The 22,347-nt window shown below is 39.3% G+C and overlaps 1 protein-coding gene and 1 pseudogene across 30 annotated transcripts in view; one reads left to right on the top strand and one right to left on the bottom strand.

The window, feature by feature from the left end:
- Positions 1-11,177: 11,177 nt before the first annotated feature.
- Positions 11,178-11,587, bottom strand: LOC101823795 (annotated as a pseudogene).
- Positions 11,588-18,233: 6,646 nt separating this feature from the next.
- Positions 18,234-22,347, top strand: part of Nrxn1 (neurexin 1) — a 1,058,108-nt gene continuing 1,053,994 nt past the window's right edge. For 19 of the 30 annotated variants that reach the window (XM_040737015.1, XM_040737014.1, XM_040737028.1 and 16 more), the window contains exon 1: positions 19,146-19,363. The gene's annotated coding sequence lies outside the window, so the exon portion shown is untranslated. Of the gene's footprint in view, positions 18,345-19,142; positions 19,364-22,347 lie in introns of those variants that run through there. The other 11 variants (XM_040736999.1, XM_040736994.1, XM_040736990.1 and 8 more) reach the window with 3 other exon arrangements.

Raw genomic sequence — 22,347 nt, 5'->3', positions numbered from 1 at the left:
TGCCTTACAGAAGCTTTTCAGTGTCAGGAGGTACCATTTATTAATTGTTAATCTCAGTGGCTGTGCTACTGGTGTTAAGCTGAGGAAGTAGTCTCCTGTACCAATTCGTTCAAGAATACCTTTCAATTTTTCTACTAAGAGGTTCAGTGTGACTGGATATATGTTGAGGTCTTTGTTCCATTTGGACTTAAGTTTTGTGCATGGTGATAGACATGGATATATCTGCAGGCTTCTACATGTCAGCATGCAATCATGCCAGCAACATTTGTTGAAAATGCTTTCTTTTTTCCATTGTATTATTTTAGCTTCTTTGTCAAAAACCAAGGTCATCTCTTCCACTATGTTCATAGCAGCATTATTTGTAATAGCTAGAACCTGGAAGCAGCCTAGATTCCCCTCAACTGAAGAGTGAATAGAGGAAATATGGTACATTTAAACAATGGAATCTTGAAATTTGCCAGCAAATGCATGGCACTAGAAGTGAGGTAAACCAGTCACAAAAAGAAAAACACTGGCTGATGGAAGCAGAGGCAGACACCCACAGCTAAACACTGAACTGAACTCCTGGAAACCAGTTGCAGAGAGGAAGGAATGATGAGCAAAGGAGTCAAGACTGGGGCAGTGAAACCCATAGAAACAGTTGAAATGAACAAGGGGGAACTCCTGGACCCCAGACTGATGGCTCAGAGGTCAGCATGGGACTGATCCAGATCCCCTGTCAGTGAGGAGGCCTCAGCATTCTTTGGGTCCTCAGGTACTAGATCAGTATTTATTCCTGGCATCCAAATGGACTTTGGGAGCTCATTCCACAAGGAGGTATGCTCTCAGCCTGGACACATGGGGGAGAGCCTAGGTCCTGCCTAGGATGATATGACAGACTTTGGAGATCCTCCATGGAGGGCCTCACCCTTCCTGGAGTGGGGATTGGGTGAAGGCTTGGGGGAATTGGTAGGGGGTGGGGGAGATGGTGCTGGGATTGACATGTAAAGCAAGATTTTTTCCTAATTTAAATTAAAAAAAATAAAAAGAAATGATGAGTTTCAATGTCAAGTTCACAAGTGATAGATCCATGATTGTCTTGTCAACTTGATAGACCAAGTATTGTCAGGGAGCTGGGATTCTGAGTGTGGGGTTCTGCCTATGGGAGATTATCCTGGGTGGGAAGAACTGCCCAGTGTGGGTGACACCCTTCCCCAACTGAGATAATGGACCATATAAATGGAAAAAGGGAAATCCAGTAGAGACAGTCATTCACTGCTCTCTGTTTCTTGGCTGTGCGTGGGTGGGATGTGACCAACCGTCCTAAGCTCCCGCTAATGTCATTGCTCCAAAACAACAGCACATAGCCATAAACTATGAGCTCTGGGAAGCCTTTTTCTTGTTGCCTTTGTCAGAGCATTTTATCACAGGAAGAGGAAGGAAAGAAGATGGCTCTCCCTCTTCTATTCTGCTAAACTTGTCTAAGGAAGGAATCTGGGAAGAATGTGAACAGTACAAGGATAATGGTGCTCCAAGTAAAACCTGCAAGGGTTGTTATAAGCTATATATGTATGTTATATAGTAAGTTACTGATGCTCTTATTGCCTCGGCTTCAGAGTCTGACTTACAAATCTGACTTCTACGCATCTTGATTCCTCTGAGCTTGAACTGTCACAGGAAAAAGATGCTAATCTGCAGATAAATGACTTTAAAATACCAGTGTTGGTTAACATTTGATCATGATTTTGATTGGTCATTTTAATGGTAATGTGAGAAGATGGTATTAAAATATGTCAAATTTTCTGTATTATACGTGAAGTACACTAGTGACCTTTGAGGTGAAAAAGGAAATTGAGGACAAAGTCAAAGTTTATAGGAATATTTAAGGAGATCAATGGGGACGGGGGACAGGAAAGATAGTGAGACTGATACACAGGAGCAATGAGCTTTCTGCCTTCTATTGGGTATTTAAGTGTATGCTGTTAGATTCAGGAGAATAGGATCAGGTAACTGATACTAGTATTATAAATAGTAAGCTGGTGTCCTTTCTGTATCCCATGCTTTGTTTCCAGGACAAGGGTGCTCTCATGCAGAGCCAGATGGATTATTGGTCTGCTCTGTATGACAGCTGTTCTCATGCTAATGGGACACACTTATGACTGTAAAAGTATAACATGAGCCATAAACTCTCTCGAGAAAACCTCAAAGAAAAATTCAAATTATAATTTTTGCTCAACCATTACTCTTCCTATCAATCATGCTTGTCTACTCTTTTGTTGTTTATAAAGTTGAGACAAGCAGTCGTATATGCCTCCGTATTTGGACACAACTTACTAGATAACAGAGCTCCTTGGAAGACAGACTTGCCCACAAAACTATTAAACTAAAGCCATGTAAACAATTCCTAAACCAAACAGACACAGACAACAATCCTTCGTGTTTAGAACAAAAGAGAGCTCTTTTGGGAAAATGGTTAAAAAGACACATTCTCAGACCTTATCTTTAGAAAATTCCAAATCTATTAAGTATGTGGTAAGTCCTGCACATCCATGTTTTGATAAATGTTGCAGGTAATTTTAGTGAATGTAATTCCAGGAACATGATTCCTGTAAACAGTAATGGGCTAAAAAGAGGTAGAGGTTAAAAATAAATTTCCATTCCTCCAACACAACAACAATAAAATTAAAAACAACCACAACAAAAAAATCAATGAAATGATTCCTAATGATATTCTGCTATACTCATAGATCAGTGCCTTGTCCAGTGGTCATCAGAGAGGCTCCCTCATGTTACAGATGTGAGCAGGTACAGAGACCAACACCCAGACATTATGCAAAGACAGAAGTATAAATTGTAGGTCTCCATTGGGTCCCTTACCTTTAAGCTGTGGGAACAATTGTAGGACTCAGAGACGATGGAGGACACCAGGAGAACAAGGCCCACTGAATCAACTAATTAGGTTCCACATGGGCTCACAGAGACTGAAGAGGCAAACACTGAGCCCGCATGGGTTTGCACTGTATAAGTTGTGGATTTTAGCTTAGTGATCTTGTGGGGATCATAACTGTGGGGTCAGGTGTGTCTCCCACTGCTGTTGGGCTGTCTTATCCCACTTAGGAGTGAGGGATTTTGCCTTGTCTTACTGTGTTTTGTTTTGTTGTGTTGGTTGTCTCTTGGAGGCTGGCTCTTTTCTTAGGGGAAACAGGGATGAATGAATCAGGGCAGGGGCTGGGAGGAGTACAGAGAAGGGAAACTATGGTCAGGATGTATTGTATGAGAGAAAAAAATCCATTTTCTTTTTTTTAATTTTTATTTAAATTAAAAACAATCTTATTTTACATACCAATCCCAGTTGTCTCTCCCTCCTATCTTCCCATTCCCCTCACCAACCTCCATCCCATCCCCCATCCACTCCTCAGGGAGGATGAGGCCTCCCATGGTGCATCATCAAGGTCTGTCTCATTATTTGGGGCAAGACCTAGGCCTTCCCACTGTATATCTAGGCTGAGCGGGTACCCCTCCATAGGGAATGGGCTCCCAAAGCCCATTTGTACACTAGGGATAAATACCGGTTCCACTGCCAGAGGACCTCTAGATTTCCCAGGCTCCCCAACTAACACCCATGCTCAGGGGACCTGGTCTGGTCTTATGCTACTTCCCCAGCTGTCATACTGGGGTTTGTGAATTCCCACTTGCTTGGGTCAGCTGTTTCTGTGGGTTTCCCCATCGAAGTCTTGACTCCTTTGCTCATCACTCCTCCCTCTCTACAACTGGATTTCAGGAGTCAGTACCTAGCTATGAATCTCTGCTTCTGCTTCCATCAGCTACTGGATGGAGCCTCTATGATGGCATTTAAGGTAGTCTTCAATCTCATTATAGGGGATACCTATTTAAAGGTAGCTGAGAAAGAAATCAGAGAAACATCACCCTTCACAATAGCTACAAACAACATAAAATAACTTGGAGGTAACTCTAACCAAACAGGTGAAAGACTTGTATGACAAGAACTTTGAGTCTTTAGAGAAAGAAATTAAAGAAGCTATCAGAAAACGGAAAGATTTCCCATGCTCTTGGATAGGTAGGATCAACATAGTAAAACTGGCAATCTTACCAAAAGCAATCTACAGATTCAATTCAGTCCCCATCAAAATTCTAGCACAATTCTTCACAGACATTGAAAGAACAATTCTCAACTTTATATGGAAAAACAAAAAACCCAGGATAGCAACAACAACCCTGTACAACAAAGGAACTTCCTTAGGCATCACCATCCCTGACGTCAAGCACTAATATAGAACTATAGTAATGTAAACAGCTTGGTATTAGAACAAAAACAGGCAGGTGGACCAATGAAATCAAGTTGAAGACCCTGACATTAATGCACACATCTAGTAACTCCTGGTTTTGCTAAAATTATTCAATAGAAAAGAGAAAACATCTTCAACAAATATAAGAATCTAGTTTCAATTTTAAAAAAGATCTCTGTCCTTGCTCACAAGATTTAAAGAAAATATTCACATTCTCAATTGCCAGGATCTGTAGGTATAGTCATAAGTATATGCAGTCATATGAATTCCCTTCTTTCTAGGGAAATACAATTAAAGTAAAGAGCAACTGTAGCATTCAATAATTATTTTCCACCAACTAAATTTCCAAAGAGCAAGCATTAGTTACTCTGGTTTAAAAGTCCCCAAATGGAAAGGATAAAAAAGAAGACAAGAAAAGAAAAAGAAAAAAAAAAGAAACAGAATAAAATAATAAAATAAAAGCCAATATTTTTTGCCTATTTTCTGTTTTATTTGGACTCCCCCGCCCAAAGCTGGACACAGACCATAATTTTTTTGTTAGTGGTTTTAGTTTAGTTTAGTTTTGTTTTTTTTATTTATTTTATTTTTGTTAGACAGGGTTTCTCTGTGTAACAGCCTTAGCTGTCCTGGAACTAGCAGTGTTGACCAGGCTGGCCTTGAACTCACATTGATTCACCATGTCACGGTCAGTCTTTTTCCTTAAGTATTAAATGACACAGTTTGCAATTCCACAGTGTTTCCTAAGATACTTTCCTTCTTCCACAGTAGCAAAATAAATCCGTGCAGTGCAGCCCAAGGTGAGGGAGGCACTTGCTTGGAGGCCAAGCTCCTTACAAGTGGATGCTACTGAGACAGCTCTGTGGAAAAAAGCATTTGCTGAGCAAACCTGACCAGAGTTCTCATTCCCAGAATCCACAAAAGAGCAGAAAGCACATAAGAGCAGTAGCATAAGTTCCAGCAATCCCAACAGTCTCTGCTGCAGCGGGGAAGGCAGGACAATCTCAGGAATCTTTCCAGGTAGGTAACTTCTTAATCAGCAGCAGAGACCTGGTCTCAAAGAGGGTAAAGGTGCAAAGGGAAGGACCTCCAAATGTGTTGTATGTGCTGTGGTACTCCCCACACTGGTGCACACACACACACACACACACACACACACACACACACACACACACACCAGCATCTCACCAAATGGTTTAAAAAACTCAAAGCAGTCAAGCCATATAAAAGGCTAAATAAATCAATGTTAGCAAATAAGTCAAATATGGAAGACTAATTTTGCTGAATTGAAAAAAAAACATGTGTTATTATTTGCTGTAGATACTTTGTGTTAACTACTGAACTGAAATGTTGCTTATCTTAGTTATTGTGGTTTTAATAAGAATGGTATACACAGACTCACATATCTGAATGCTTAGTCACCAGGGTGTGCAACTATTTGTAAGGAATAGAAGGACTAGGGGATGTGGTTTTTGTGGGAACAAGGGTGTCACAAGGAATGAGATTTGAAGTTTCCAAAACTCATATCTATAACGTGCATTCTTTCTAGCCAGCTGCCTGGGTCCAGCCTCTGTCTCTGTCCCCAAATAACACAGGAGACACTATATTAATTATAAAGTGGTTGGGCTATTGTTATGATTTCTTTTTTTTTTTTTTTTTTTGATTTTTCGAGACAGGGTTTCTCTGTGGTTTTGGAGGCTGTCCTGGAACTCGCTTGGTAGTCCAGGCTGGTCTCGAACTCACAGAGATCCGCCTGCCTCTGCCTCCCGAGTGCTGGGATTAAAGGCATGCGCCACCAACGCCCGGCTTGTTATGATTTCTTAATGGCTAGCTCTACCTTAATCATCCACCCATAATTGCTAATATATATTTTTATAAGTTCTTATCTTACTGAGAATGCCAGACTTGTGCTTCTTCTCCAGGGATCACATGGTGACTCCCTCCTCTTGACTATATTTTCCAGAATCCTCCTTGACTCCTAGTCCCACCTATCTTGCTTCTCTATTGGTCAACAGTACTTTATTCATCAACCAATAAGACAGACATATTTACAGAATGACATCTCCCATAATGTGTCCAGTCAAGTGTCATTCTCTTTGCTTGGGCATCAGAATGTACATCTCATCTACTTCTCTAGCATCACGCCTGCCTCCTACCACGCATGCTTTCTGCCACGATGATAACGGCCCAAGACTGTGAACCTGCAAATAAGCCCCAATTAATTGCTTTCTTTTTTAAGAGTTACCCCAGTCATGGTGTCTCTTCGAAGCAACAGAACAGTGCCTAAGATACTTACTGTGTTTTCTGAAATCCTTTAAGTTTTGTACTAGGAGTGCAGACTCCATCAACATCTCCCAAGCTCTGGACTTGCTCTGTGTACTCTGAAGAATGGGATTCCATCACACAGCAGTCGCAAAGCATGATTAGCATCCAAACACAATAGGTTATTGCATTTCCAGGGTAAATATCCTTCTGCCTGAAGGGTAGACTAATCATGCTCTCAAAATCTAATCAGATCAATTATCTTGTAATACAGAAGGCTAAACTTGTGTTTTCCTAGACTGAAATTAGAGTGGGAGTACCATGAAGTGTATGCTTTCATTAATCACTTTTCAAATTACCTAACTAATCCACTAAAATATAAATGGGGGGGGCAGAGAAGGATACAGAAAGGAAAACAAAATGCTGATTTATAGTCAGGACTTTTGGTATATTGGAAAAAAATACTTAGTTCTCAAACACTGTGTGTTCAAAGGTTCTATTTTATTGTTATTACTGTAATTTGGATGGAGGAGTTTTATCTGAACAATATGCTTTTGAAGTCCCATGACCAAGAAGGAATTCAAGCCAACTGTTTGATTTTCTCGTAAGTACTTGTTGTGACACGTGTTCACAGAAGCAGAACTTGTCATATGGCTCTTTCACTACTGCAGTGTCACTATTGTCTTCATTAGACAAGAACAGCTTGTTCAAAACCTACACATGGCAAGGATCTTTTGGAAAGTGTTTGTTCAAATGGGGATAGATTGGCAGACCAAAAAGAATGGAGAGTGCTGTAATATAAACTCAAGTTTAGCCTTTTGAGAGAAATTATTGGAGTCAGGGTTCAGCTAGTTATCATCACAGAAATGGGACTGATGACAGAGAGATATGTTGGAGATTTCTTAAAAGCTTCAAAAGGAATAAATTGTGAAATAAGTAGACATCGAAGGGGCAAAACGGCAGAAATGTGAGAGTGAAGTCATTTAATTCCATTCAAAAATGAAGTATGGCATTTTTGACATGACTAGCAATAAAAGCTATTATCTGGGCCATAATAAAAATATTATATATCTGATCCAGTAAAGCTCAGCTTATGACATGAATGTACAGTTTTCTATGATGGTCTCAAAAAAGAGTGACAATCAACAATGGCATAAGTCTATATCTCAAGAATGACATTAGAAGTGTTCTTCAATCCAAAAGAAAATGAAATCACAGTCAGCACAATAGCAGAAACAAATCAGTCATGGAGACAAATCTATAATAAAAAGTGAAAGATTGATACCTCTTTTTTTTTATAACATATGAAGATAAAAACACAAGGAAAAATCACTGATACCTGGAAAAATAGAGGCTCTGCAGTACCTTTCATATGAATAGTAATGTTATTATAAGCTTAGATGCATTTCTAACAACTTAAATATCATCAGTTTAATAAAGAAAAAAAAATGGACCCAGTGGAGGAGAGGAAGATTACATCAGTTTTAACTTGTTTTAGAAGATGGCATGAACTATTCTCCAACTTACAGGCTGTACTCATTCATGAGTTAGGGTATTGATGTCCTAATTTAACTATTTCATTTATATATTCATTTTTGGTTTTTCAAGACAGGGTTTCTCTGTGTAGCCCTAGGTGTCCTGGAACTAGCTCTTATAGATCACGCTGGCCAGGGACTCACAGAGATCCACCTGCCTCTGACACCCAAGTACTGGGATTATAGGCATGCACCACCACTGCCTGGCTTAACTATTCCTAAATAAAATATATCATGAACTTATGTATATGAGAACTTAATTTAAAAGAGAATCTTAAAGAGGTTACAACTTGACATTTTAACTGGTGTATTGTATCATATTAACAGAAGATTGAAAATGATATAATCCTTTTAATCATGTTTTGGTAGCATTCAGTAGGATTTAACATCACATACTGTGATTAAAAGACATTTATTTGATTGAAAAAGAAAATATATGTAAATATTATATATATGCATAATGTTAAATTAGTAAAATATGATTTTAGGGATCACTATTAAGAACTTCACTGGTTTAGACAGCAAAGATAGAACATATAACTTAATAATGAATAGATAGAATAGATATAATTTCACTTACAAGCACCTTTAAAAATACTTTAATTAAGCTGGGGAGTGGTGGTGCACACCTTTAGTCCCAGCACTCAGGGAGGCAGAGGCAGGTGGATTTCTGAGTTCCAGGACAGTCAAAGCTACACAAAGAAATTCTGTCTTGAAAACTCAAAACAAAACATAAACTTTAATTATATTTTTTCACTGTGTGTGTGTACATATATATCAGAGTAGATACACCAGTATGAAGGACAAAGAAACAACTGTAGGAGTCAGTTCTCTCTTTCCATCATATGTGGCATGGAAACTGAACATAAGTTTGTCAAGCTTGGCAGCAAGTGTCTTTACCTACTGAGAATTCTCCCTGATCCAATGAACCTTTTACTTTAGAAAGTTTGCTTATTTTATTGAGAGAAGCTCCCATTGTATTCCAGGAAATCCTTGATCACATGATCTTCCTGCTTAACCCTTCAATACAAATTATTTTTCTCTTCCCCAATTTCTCCAAAATACCTAACCCTCCCCACCCACTAAATTTGATCTTCTCTCTGTTTCCCTCTATTTCTTTCAAAAATAGTGAAACAATAACACACAAACAGTAAACCAAACCAATCAAACAAAAGGAGTCCCCAAAATCACAGTCTATTTTGTGTAATTTTTACTTCCAAGCACCTGTTTGGTGTGTATGTCTGTATGCACCATTTGTGTGGGTACTTCATGGAGATCAAAAGAGGACATCAGATCACCTGAATATGTCATTGTAACCCACCTGACATGATTGCAGAAATACGAATTTGGGTCTTCTGGAAGAACAGCAAGTGTTCTTAACTGCTGAGCTATTTCCCCAATCTGACATTTGATTTCTAATAGAGAATAGTGAAGAAAAAAAAGTCTTTTACATTCATTGAATTATTTTTGTAGAAGTCAAATGTTTAGGATTTTTAAATGTCTACAAGTAAACATAGAAGAGTATGTCTTAATATAAAGTATCTTAAAAAAACAACAACAAAAAACAGTAGCCAAAGAGGAAAATAATAATAACTTAGATTACATTAAATTTTCTGTTGCCAAACTGTAGAGTCAGGGAAATATTTTAATGTGTTTAGCCATAAAAGAAATTATATCTACAACATATTAAGGACTCTTATGATTTATTTTAAAAGATGGGTAATTGAATAGAATAAAGTAAACAAAGGACTTGAATAGACTTCTTCCCACAGGGAGATAAACTAATGGCCAATGTATGTATAAATAGGCACTAAACACTATTAGTCATCTGGTGGCTAAAAAAAAAATTAAGCCATAGTAGAAGGCAGTGAGATTAATTAGAATAAGTAAAATTAGATTACTAATTCTTATTCAGTGGGTAGAAGGTGGAAAACTGTCACATGCTTTTTTTTCAGAATAAAAAGATCGCCGGGTGTTGGTGGCGCACACCTTTAATCCCAGCACTGGGGAGGCAGAGGTAGGTGGATCTCTGTAAGTTCGAGACCAGCCTGGACTACCAAGCGAGTTTCAGGACAGCCTCCAAAGCCACAGAGAAACCCTGTCTCGAAAAACCAAAAAAAAAAAAAATCACAGAAACATCAAGTTGAGAAAAAGATACTGCTAGCAGCCATATTGAAATATACTATAACTCACATGCATTGAGAAAGTAGGCAAAACTAATTTGGGGTGTTAAAAAACAAGAAAGAGAATAATCTATAGAGAAGAGGATAAAAATTACCAAAAGAATGTGATCTTGATATTTTATTATACCTTGGTGAAAAAATGTTGTCAAATAGAGTTCTAAACTATGTTGTTTAATATTGTGCTTTTAAAGTAAATACTTGATTTTAATGTATCATTGCTATTAAAAACAGGTAAGCTAGAATATTCCTTTTTCTTTTCCTAATATCTTACATGTGAAATAGTTTCTCTTTGCTTTGCTGTCTAACTTGCTTGGGCTTCATGAGATAGGATATACTTATACACAACACATTCCATTGAGCGATTGATTGCTTATAGATGTTGATAGCAACAGGCAACAGAAACCCAGGATTCCCTGTGAACCATTTCCCACAGAGGCATGGGTGTTGCCCATGGTGGGTGTAGTGCCACTTATACCCCAGTTTAGGAAATCCAAAGTCAGCCTGTCCTGAGTTATGTACCTCAAATGCAATAACGACCCACTGAGACCCATGTTGAAAGTCTGCTTTCAGTAAAATTTCTGATTCAAGATGCTACATTCCATAAGGGAAGCAGTAACAAAACTTGAGCTATCAGAAGTCTCCCTGTCTTAAAATATTTGATTCCTAGCATATTCTACAGTTATTTTTACCACCACAAGCCAGGAGGTAGGAGAACTGACTTGGTCTAAGATCACTAGAGAACTGTTCTGAAATATTAAGATCTATACATTCCTAAAATGCACTGAGATGTATCAACTCTAGATAATGTCCTGCTTGTTTTTTTATTGGGCTATTTTCTTTCACTCTTTATGCAACTCTTTTGTTGTTGTTGTTGTTTGCTTTTTAAACGTCTAATGATGGAAACAAAAATATACCTAAAAGCAAAGCTTCTGGAGAAACCATTTGTTCTTCCCTGTCTTATATAGTTCCTCAAACTTGATCTTGGCATCCCACCTCGCCTTGCGTTTCAGGGCTGGGTCTCTAAAGACATCCTTATTAACAACAATTCATCCAAGAGGATGTCCACAGAGTATCTTGTGGGCATGATGTGATTGTAGTTATAAACTTTCACAAAGGACTTGATCTTTGATTGCTTAGCGATTTTCTTCTTGGCCATGGCAGCTGTCACTTTTTGGGGATAGTGGTCAATTCCAGCCACCAGGGCATGGCTGTAAGGGCAGTCTGAGGTGCCATCATCAATGTCCTTCACAATGATGGCTTTAAGTCTGGAGTAACGTCCAGCCAGGACCAGCACCATTTTCCCAGGTTTCATGAACTTACCCATTTCTACAGCAAGTAGCCGGTTACCAGGAGAAAGGCTATACGCAACTCTTAAAACATCCAAAGGACAATAGAATAAAAAATATGCATTACATTTATAGTATCCTAGTTTTGCAAAGTATGGTGATAGAATGATATAGTGAGATAGATTCTCATATAATGTCTTCTATGTGGATGTCTATAAATACTGCACAAAAACAAGGTATATGTGAGTTCACCACACATTACTGTTGGTTACCTCGGCAAGAATAAAGCTCTATTCTACTTCTCAAGTGATTTCATCACACACACACAGGAGTGATAAAAAAGAGGTGACTACTGTTCTAATATGTGTATTTACAGAGGAAATATCTAGCATACCTTTATTATAAAAAAACCTAGATGTATGCATGTGTTGCTGGCAATTTTTCTTGTTCTGCCTGGTCCTGCCACCTTTCTCATCCACAAATAAGTACACAGACACTTATATTAATTAGAAAACTGTTGACTGATGACTAGGGCTTCTAATTGGCTAGCTCTGTCTTAATTATTAAACCATTTCTATTAATCTTTGTATTTCCACGTGGTCTTGGCTTACTGGAGCATGTCTGGACCTTCTACTCCTTTGTAGACTACACGGAGACTGCTTTGGCAGGCTTCCTCTGCCTATCTTTCCCAGAGTACTCCTCTTCTCCTAGCCCTGCTTATACTTTCTACCTGTCTAATTAGTGTTTTATTCATCAACCAATAAGAGAAACATATATACAGAAGGATGTCCCCCATTATGCATTCTTGCCTTTGCACTATCTTTACCAACAAGGATTTAATGCAGATGCATTAACATAACAAGAATTCTGAAAGAACAACGAGGCTGAAAAGTATAGTAAAAGGAGAGGACAGTAGTTTAGAAAAGCAATGGGGATGGGAAATAAACAGATACACTTGAACAAAATAAAACCAACATAGTCTGCATTAAGAAGCTAACCATAAAATATTTAAATTCACATGACAGGGAATTGCAGAGAGAATCAAAATGAAGCAAGGACACACTGAGTCTCTGAATTTCATTGACATCTCAGAATTCAATAATATCCCTTTTCTCTTCTCTTTACAATCAAAATAAGAAAATTAAGTGTAGTTGGCGAAATAAACAATTTCCAGAGATTCGAAAAAAATAAGTTGGACATTGAAGGATGAAAAAATCCCTTTCCCAGAGTCCAGCACTTGAGAGTGGAAAGACTGAGTTTAGGGTGCCTTTGGGGAAGGGCATCAAAGAAAGATATGTGTAGAGGAGGAAAGAGAAACAAACACAGAGATCCAGTAACAGTGGAAGGCTCAAGTGTGTAACCCATCAGCATCATTAAGAGAAACAAGTCCCAATGGGAGTGTCTCACAAACTTAGTTTAGCAACTGCTATCCTTAACAGATTTTCTTTTTTATTTTTTTACATTGTGAAACAAAGTATTACTAGGAATGGTAGAATACACACAGGCATCTGTGCTGCCCCAGATTTAAAACACTGTCCATTAAACACACTGCAGGGATCCAACACTGAAGTTCTCTAGCAGGTGTGTCACTTAGAACTTAACCACTATTCTCAAGGACCTACCCGTGTGTTTTCTCCACTTTAGCTGATATTGTAATAATTATCATTAATGATCTGTAGCCATTTAGAAATCTCATTCTGCCTTCTGATTGCCAAAAAAATTAGGCACTTATGCGAAAGCAGTCTAATTTACTATGCTGAATATTTTTTCAAGTAGTACAGAAGTATTTAACATACCATGTTTGCTTAGCTCTTCCAAAAGTATCTTTGAGAGTTCCTGGGAAATTATGTAGCTGTTTTTTCACATGTAAATCTTGGTAGGCTTATTTCAGTTCATAACTGAGTCCAGAGTCCTAGACTTGATTTCATGTCCTTGCATTTTAAAATTTGTCTAATTATTGTTATCTAAAATGAGGTTTACATGCTAGCATGCTCAATAACTACCAATCAATCTCTTTTAACTACAGAACTCCTATCCACTTAGATAAAGCAAACATTTTAGGAGCATTTCACTATCAAGTTACAATGCTTATAAACAATATTAAAGGAAGTTGTGAACTAAACAACAGCATTTCAATTATGCAATCATGATAACTATAATAAACTAAAAGAATTCACTATCAACCTGAAACTTAATTGAAGTTTTATGTAATTTCATCGAAGAGCTAGGGTGATTCATTTTTAAAAAATGGCTCCAAGGTTGGTGAGATGGCTCAATGGGTCAAGATGTTCCCACCAAGTCTGATGAATTTCATCCCAAGAACCCATGTGGGGGAAAGAGAGGGCTGATGCCTCCTCCTTGTCCTCTGATCTCCACAGGCATGCTGCAGCACATGGGTCCAGCCTCCACCCACCTACCCAATACCAAACAAACAAATAAATAGATGTAAAATGAGTAAGAATCTAAAACAGCCTCACTTTTATCATCTCATCCCAGAAAAAAAATCCCTTCGGAGCAACGAATCCTATCCCCTTCCTTTAAAGTGTGTCCCTTGTTAAGTGAAAAGGTATTCATTACACAATAACTGCTGCTTCCCTCCATTTTTGTCTCTTTATGTCATGTACTTAGGAAGGGGAAAGCCCCTTTCAGAGTTAACCTCCATGATGGCATGCCTGGGTCTCAGCGTTTCCTCTTTGCTGTCATGTTAATTAAGAAAGTACTTGTTTACCCTGATTCCCTAATGTTAAAGCACAAGCTAAGATCACAGCAATAAAAACAGCTTCTCCTACTGACTTCATTTCTCAGTCAAAAAAAATCATACCACTTAGTTTTATTTTTAGTGTAGAGACTAGTTTTCAAGTTAGTGTGCCCATTAAAATTTAATAGCGTGTAGAAATGTATTTGTTTGGGGTGGGGGAGACCATGCACTTCCATTTTCGTTGTTGTAAAGTATTTACCAGTGTGAGATGTGAGGTATTATGTTTATGTTTCCATATGTGAGTTTGCCAGAAATTCTCCTAATCAGTCATAATCATAAACATTTGTTTTGATTTCACAATTATCTCATTTGTTCTGAGCAGTGAAGGGGGTTGGAATGGAAATCCTTTACATGTTAATGTCAGAGGTAACTGGTAGATTCCCTAAGGTGATTTGGAAGAAATCAATCTTAGTTCCAACCTGCTAGAAAAGTATTAGTTTGTTTGGACAAATGTTAAATTACCTCAAATTTAAATCTAAAACAATTAACCTTGCATATTTTTCACATGAAAGAAATGATAGCCCCATGAAAACTCCTTGCCCATAAGGTTTAACATAATTAAATAAATGAAACATAAAGTATTTGTCTTAGTTACAGTTTCTATTGCCATGATAAATACTAAGGTTAAATCATTCTCAGTTCACTTCTGTTTCATTTCCAGGTCACAGTCCATCACCGAGGAAATTCCAGGCAGGAATTCAAGGCAGGAACCTTGGGGCAAGAATGGAAGAAGTCACAGAGGATATGCTGTTTGTTTGCTTGCTGTCCACAGCTTACTAAGCCTTCTTCCTTATACATCCCAGGAGTACCTACATTTGGTGGCACCACCCAATTTAGATTGGGCTCCCACATCAAACATTACTCAAGAAAATACACTATAGGCTTGTCTACAGGCTAATCTGATGGATTCATTTTCTCAGTGTTGTTTCTTCTTTCCAGATAACTGGAATTTGTATCAAGTTATTAGAAAACAAAACAAACAAACAAAAAGAATAAAACTAACTAATGACAAAAATAGCTAACCAAGACAATCATTAACAGTGGCATTCTGAAATTCCAAACTTGACACTTTTCTTTCCTAAATTTTTAAGTAAAATTCTTACAAAAATGTATTTTGTCTACCACTGGGCTGTTTGAATCATTTGCTGAGAGAGAATCAAGACAGCCAAAAGACAGTCTTGTATTTGTATTGATGTTCACACATGTATCTACTAGCTTTGTATCTTTGGCTATAATGGCTAATGTCTCTGCTTCACTTTTGTCATTGGTGAAATGAAAGAACAACTTTTAGTCTGGTGGGGGGGGGAATGCAAGGATTAAGTAAATTAATTCAGTATGTTAACACTGGCTGGCATAGAGTAAATCCATGACTGACACTGAACATGGCACAGTTATTATTCTGTCTTATAAAGCAGAGCACTTTCATCCTCATTTTACTTGTGAGGAAACTCATGCCCATAGATTAAAACAAGCAAACAAACAAAGCAAAACAAATCAAACTAAACAGAAAAATATGCAAACAGCAGAACCGTATAAATATGGCTATAGACAAAATTAAAGTGAGAAAACTTTCCTTTAGAATAAATTAATGCTTACCACTAAATTGTACCATGAGTCTTCTTTCATGTTAAGTACATGGTGATAGTTTCTCTTCCATATGTTAACTAGAGGAGAACAAGAGACTTTGGTCGTGTGTTACTTACACACGACAGTCTATTTTCATGTGTTCATGTATTCATGTATTGCTGGGTATTGGGGGAGATGTTAAACACAGGGATTTGCGTGTGTTTGGTAAATATTCTAAATGTCATCAGAGGTATTTTAAATTTTAAGCTAATTCGGAGTCTTCTTAAGTTGCCCAAAATGGACTGACACTTGCATTACTTCTACCTCTCTCTCTCCAATAACTGTGATTACCTGCCCTTACCACTGTGTCTAGTCACCATGAGCAATGTTTATCTGTTTGTTTGTTATTTGTAATGGTATCTCACTGTGGAACCCTAGCTTTCTTGGTACTATGTAGACCAGGCTGGCTTTGAACTCACAGAGATCCACAGAGATGTCTCCTGAGTGCTGGAAATAAAGCTGTGTGCCACTCTAACTGCAATCATCGTATATCTGATAACTTCAAAGGGAATTAGTCTTGTCCTTTATCATATATGTATATATATGTATATATATGAACTTTTTGTTTTAAAATCTATAAAGGAGGCATAATAGTGTTAATTGATTTTGATTTTTTTTCCATCAGAAAACCACAGAAGACAGATGGAGGAATATCATGACTCCATAGAAGTACTGTTATATCTAACATAAAATCAAAATCTACAGACCCAATGGCCCAGGTCTATAATTCTGGCTATCCAGGAAGCTGAAGCAGGAGGACTGTGAGTTTCCATGATTCAGTGCCAGTCTCGAAACACAGTGAGGCCCAGACTCAAAATGAAAAGGCAAAAGAGGGCTGGGGCATGGTTTTTGGGTCAACACTTACCTAGCACCTATAAGGCCCTTGGTTCTGATCCCATTACAATGAAAATAAGTAATGAATAACTCGAACTTTCATAATAAAAATTACATAAACTATGAAGTTATTTGGTTCATAGGCACTTGTGGGACAAATAATCTTCCTTAATACTTCAAGCAAAAGATCAACAGACTTGTTTGCCTGTCTTCAATGCATTTCTTGGAAAACTCTTGTTGAGCCACAATTTTTCATGGAAGAATATTCACAGATATTGAGAGTATCATGAATACTTTCTGAGTTAGGTTTTTAAATATATTGTATCAATTCCTTTTCTGGATCAACAATTCTGGCCCATTCCAATTTTGGTGCACTGTTTACCCCACTTTCTCCTGGGAGACTATCAGGAAATGCCAGGAAAACAAGAAAAGGCCCTGAGTCCAGCTGACTATCTTTTTTTCATGTCTACTTACAAGTATCATAACTTCAATAACACATTTTCTGAGATTTACTATACTTTTAATATTTAATTGGTGACTTAAATGCAAGTAAGCACTTTTTAAGAACAATCTGGCCCTTGTTGTTTTATGGTCAGGAGTCTTAGGTTACAAGGTGCCTGTCACTGAGTCAAGCAGAATAGAGTTGGGTTGGAGTTTCTCATCAAAATAGCTAGCAATGGTTTAAAGCAGAAATCAGAATACTTTTGTATTCATGCACTCATGTACATTAGGTGGAGACTGTGATTGGACCCATCATATAGACTTGGCAGCTAGGGTATCATAGGGCTAAGTGTCATGCCAAGGTCACAACTAGTAAATGCCAGAGATGGAATTCACACCCAGCCATCCTGATTCTATTTTCTACACATGTCATCACTAGAACCTGCTTTTCTAAGGGCATTAAAAATAGAGATAAACATAGGGATTGTTTGTTCAGGTTACTTATATATTTGAACAAAAACAGCAGAAATGTAAGCATGCTTATTATTAGGGGAGAGTTCTAATTTCCTTTGGATGGAAGAGAATCTTGTATTTGAAAATCTCAAGGCTCCTGAATTTGCCTACCTCTTGCACTATTCCTTTAAAGAGCCCGAAGGCAGAAAATACTCTTACCTCAGCATTTGAGGTTGAGGCTATCAAGTCTGTGATGTTGAAATAAAAACATCTGGCATTCTTACTCTAAAACTAACCTGTGGTAGAAATATAACGGGGATAGGAATTTAAATGTCCAAAGGACTGAACGCATAATTTAAAGCCACAGACTCCAGACTTCTATCTACTTTGTCTGCAAGCTCTCCCTTAGAGTTAACTCCTTCCTCACCAGATACAGAAATGCCTACTGGGCATGCCCAATTGCACAGCAAGAGAGGCTCTCACTGTGCTGCACTTTTTCCAGGTTTTACCAGAGGCTAAAGGAAGGAAGAGATGGAGGGAAGAGTTAAATAGGTAGAGAACTTGGTTCAGCTCAGGATGCCTACAGCGGAGACAGAGAATGGAAAGCTGGAGGAAGGAGAGACTGCCAGGAGAGCACCTTGTCAGATCCACGAGTCTGGTCTCCAACTTGGCGAGATAGCCTGGTGGGTCTCTCTAAAGTCATTTTATCACAGCATAGGCAGATGGCTCAGGCCAGGGCTACAACAAGGGGTGGGGCAGGGACGCTGGATGTATTAGGGAGTCGGTGCGGGTGTTGAGTCCCGCCTGCCCCTGAATTCCTCAAAGAGCCTCTGTCTTTGCAAGGATTCAGAAGATGAGATCCCGGTGCACACATGCAGCCTGAGCTCATCTTAGTCACTGACTCCTCGGTTTCTGTCCCTTTCCTTTAGCTGCCGAGTCCTTTCCTGGAATCTTCTCAGGTACCCCCGCCCAATCACGACTAAATCCCGGAGAAGTGGAATCTCCACAAGATTTTCGTGGGTCTAGCAGGGGCCTGGGCATGCTCAGTAGGCTACGTGACTCTGGTTCTCTCTCTCTCTCTCTCTCTCTCTCTCTCTCTCTCTCTCTCTCTCTCTCTCTCTCTCTCTCTCTCTCTCGGAAGGGAGGGTGGCGAGTGACTAGTAAGAAGTGCTCGTGGCAAGTCTCCGCCCCCAGATTCTCCCTGCAAGGGGACGATGCAAAGATAGAGCCACCTTGCTTCTCGGGGGGCATCTGAACTTGGAAGGGGCTGCAGCTACCAGCTGAGGCCACCCATTCCCCAGGCAGAGGACCGGCCGGCTGCTCTCCATGGTACTGCAGAGAGCTCAGCTCCGCCCTTCTCTTTCAGAAGGACAGCACCCGGCGTCACGTAACCCAGCCTTCTCGGGCTTCACCACCGCCTCTTCCTTCCCCTTTTCCCTCTCCTCCTCCTCCTCCTCCTCCTCCTCCTCCTCCTCCTCCTCCTCCTCCTCTCTCCTCCTCCTCCTCCTCCTCCTGCTTCTGCTCCCCAGGCTGCTCCCCGCCGTTGCATGTTCTTCCCTTCCGCACTCTTGGAGATAGACGCTCAAGCCTGACGCCTCGGAAAAAGGCAGCAGCAGTCGCCCTATCCTTAGACCTCAGGAAATTCTGTTTGACCGATGCATGCTTCAGGCTCTGGCTGGAGCTAAGGGGAATAACCAGGCAGGTAAAGGAGCTCAATTTGGTCTGGGGGAGGGGATGGGGCGAGGCAAGCTGGAGAAGGGTATCTTTCCCTGTTGTAACTGGGCCAGGATCTTCCACAAACACAGAGGGAAGGATGGGTGGTGGGAGGGTGGAGGAGTGTAGATTTTGCTTGTTTTGCATGTAGCCTTTCAAACGGCAAGAAGACGAGATGGTGGAACTAGGTAGTAACTTAAAGGCTAAATGCAGTGATTTATTATCCAAAGAAAGAAAGGGAAAAGACAGTTAGAAAGCAAAACAATAAAATAAAACATATCTTCATCTTTTTCTTTCTCTCTCTACCCTGTCAGTCTGACTGTGCCCACCCTTAATCTGTGCGATAGACTTGAGGTTCCAAGAAACTGCACTGGTGTTAGGGATGGTGTTCAGCGACTGGGCGGGAAAGCCAGGAAGAATTTTGGGTGTGCATTGGTATTGAGGTACTTTGCAAAAGCCAGAGGCAAAAAGATAAAACTTATCACATTTCTTTCATAGAATTCTTTATGGGCATATATATAGAAAGGTTTTATGGTAAGGTGTGTGTGTGTGTGTGTGCATGTTTGTGTGTGTGTGCCAGAGAGAGAGAGAGAGAGAGAGAGAGAGAGAGAGAGAGAGAGAGAGAGCATGTGTGTGTGTGTCACTGAAAACATGATAAAATAAATGCAACTGCAGATTATCAGCATACTGTATTGATCCTTCCAGCGACTTGGGAATGAATTTTGTTCAAGAAATGAAAGAAAAGATTAATGAGGCTGTTAGGCAGCTTTTGAATTAGAGCGCTTCTAGTTTTGGCTGCAGTATGGTTGTTTTTCAGATCCCTTTATTTCATCCTCTAATTTGTGAACTCTCCAGGTCTTTTCTGGGCTCCGAGAGAGCAAGAGAGAAACCTCTTTCTCCATATAAATACAGATACTGTCTCTCACACAATGAGCTTCCTCTAGGAACTGGGAGAACCAGTTGACCTCCCTTGTGAGAAGAATATATATATATTTCTTCCAGGTTTTCTCCTCCTTCCCTCCATCCTTTAAAAAATGGTCAAGGTGTACACCAGAGGAGGAGGCCAGGAGAGAGGGGGCAAAAAGGTTATGTGATATATGTAAAATTATACAATAATAAGCTCCAACAGTCAGTAACCCAGCCTGTCTCTATCCTGTTTCTCTCTCTCTCTGTCTGTCTCTGTCTGTGTGTCTGTCTGTCTGTCTGTCTGTCTGTCTGTCTGTCTCTCTCTCCCCTACACACACACACACCACACACACACACACGAGAGACAGAGAGAGAGGAAGAGACAGACATACAAAGAGACAGATGGAGACAGAGAGACAGACAGAAAGAGACAGACAGACAGACACAGAGACAGAAACAAGCTGAGAATGACTTCAAAGCATTGCTCTTGTGAAAGACCAGACTAATTTTGCTAAATGCCAAACATTTACCATATTCCACACCCTTCTTAAACATGAAAGTATACTGAATAATATGCTATTATTGATCATTTTTAAAAGCTCCTCTCATTGGGTTTGGCATAGAAGTAGGAGAGATATGACTTGTTATAGCTGAGAGTGAGGAATGTACAGCCGTAATAAATAGGCAACTGAGATATTCATTATCATTTGATAAGGAGAAGTGTATGAGTGTATTATGTCTGTGAGGTGTGTGTGTGTATGTGTGTGTATGTGTGTGTCTGTGTCTCCCTGTGTTGAGCATGGTGTGTCTGTGGTGTGTATGTGTTGAAAGAAGAGAACCTGTCATCAATTTCATCTGGGAGGAACTTGAAGTGGGATCCCCTAGCTTGATGGCTCTCAGCTGACACCTGTAGGGATCGCTCTGAACTGAAGAGAAAAGCTTTCAGCTCCCTACATAGAGAGGAACAGCCACAATGCGGAGCCATAAATTACAGCTAGTTTCAGCTTGTAGGGGGGAGAAGTGTTAATTGGATAGTGAGCTCTGTGTCCAAGCAATAAATTTGGAGTGTGTGTGTGTGTGTGTGTGTGTGTGTGTGTGTGTGTGTGCGTGTGTCTAGGAGATAGTGAGACATGGTGAGGGTGATATGTTAGATTAAAATAACCAAATGACATTTAATTTTTTTTCTCAAAATGTGAGTTATTTGGTTTAAAAGAATCCACAGCCCCTCCGTCAAGATTTATGGTTTCTTTACCACTTCAAAAGCCTGTCAGATTAGAGTTAAATAAAAAGAAGTGATTTAATAGCACAGTGAGTGATTCAAAGGTACGGCTTTAAATTCTAGCATCCTGGAGCCGTAACAGCTGAGGTGACATATATGGCAACTGCTATTCTGACCACACAAATCCTAATGGCTGGCAGCCAGATAAAGACTTGAGGAGGAGTCAGATTACATTACTGTTAGGCAGAATATTAAATACCCATTTTTGAAATAACTAATATTATGGCAGTAAAGACACAGATATTGCCAAGTGTGGTCCCTGTTAGATGATCTATGTTTTTACAGATTATGTATTTGGTAAAAAGGAGGTGTATATTTGCTAGAAATTTTAACAAGACTCCCAGGAAGCCACTCCACTTTTGTTGTCTGGGAGACAAGGAAAGTGGTAGGAATGCTATACAAATGTAAGCTAGCATCTTCCTGCTGAAAGTTTGATGTATTTTACTTGCTATCAATTTGTGTATTAACTGACGTCGGTCTGCACAGGTTCTATTAATTCTCCAGGTAGGTAGCACACAGTGTAAACAGAAAACCTTTTAAAGGACTTTCCATTTCTCTCCTCATACATTTCAGAAACTACAAGTTTCATGGACAGGGGGAAAGAAAAATATGACCAAATTGTCTCCAAAATTCTGGTTACCAGTAAACAGATAACGGTAAACTCAAGGTTGCAGTAGCTTGCTGTAAAAGTGTGACATTAAATAGTAGGAAATATTAGGTCTTACTGTGAACACACACACACACCTGTATCCAGCAACACTAATTCTTTGGTTTGACAAAAACACTGG

The sequence above is a fragment of the Mesocricetus auratus genome, unplaced genomic scaffold (assembly GCF_017639785.1).
Source record: "Mesocricetus auratus isolate SY011 unplaced genomic scaffold, BCM_Maur_2.0 Super-Scaffold_100676, whole genome shotgun sequence".
Taxonomy (NCBI): Eukaryota; Metazoa; Chordata; class Mammalia; order Rodentia; family Cricetidae; genus Mesocricetus; species Mesocricetus auratus.
Note: the sequence above shows the minus strand (reverse complement) of the source record. Positions and strands in the feature narration are given on the sequence as shown.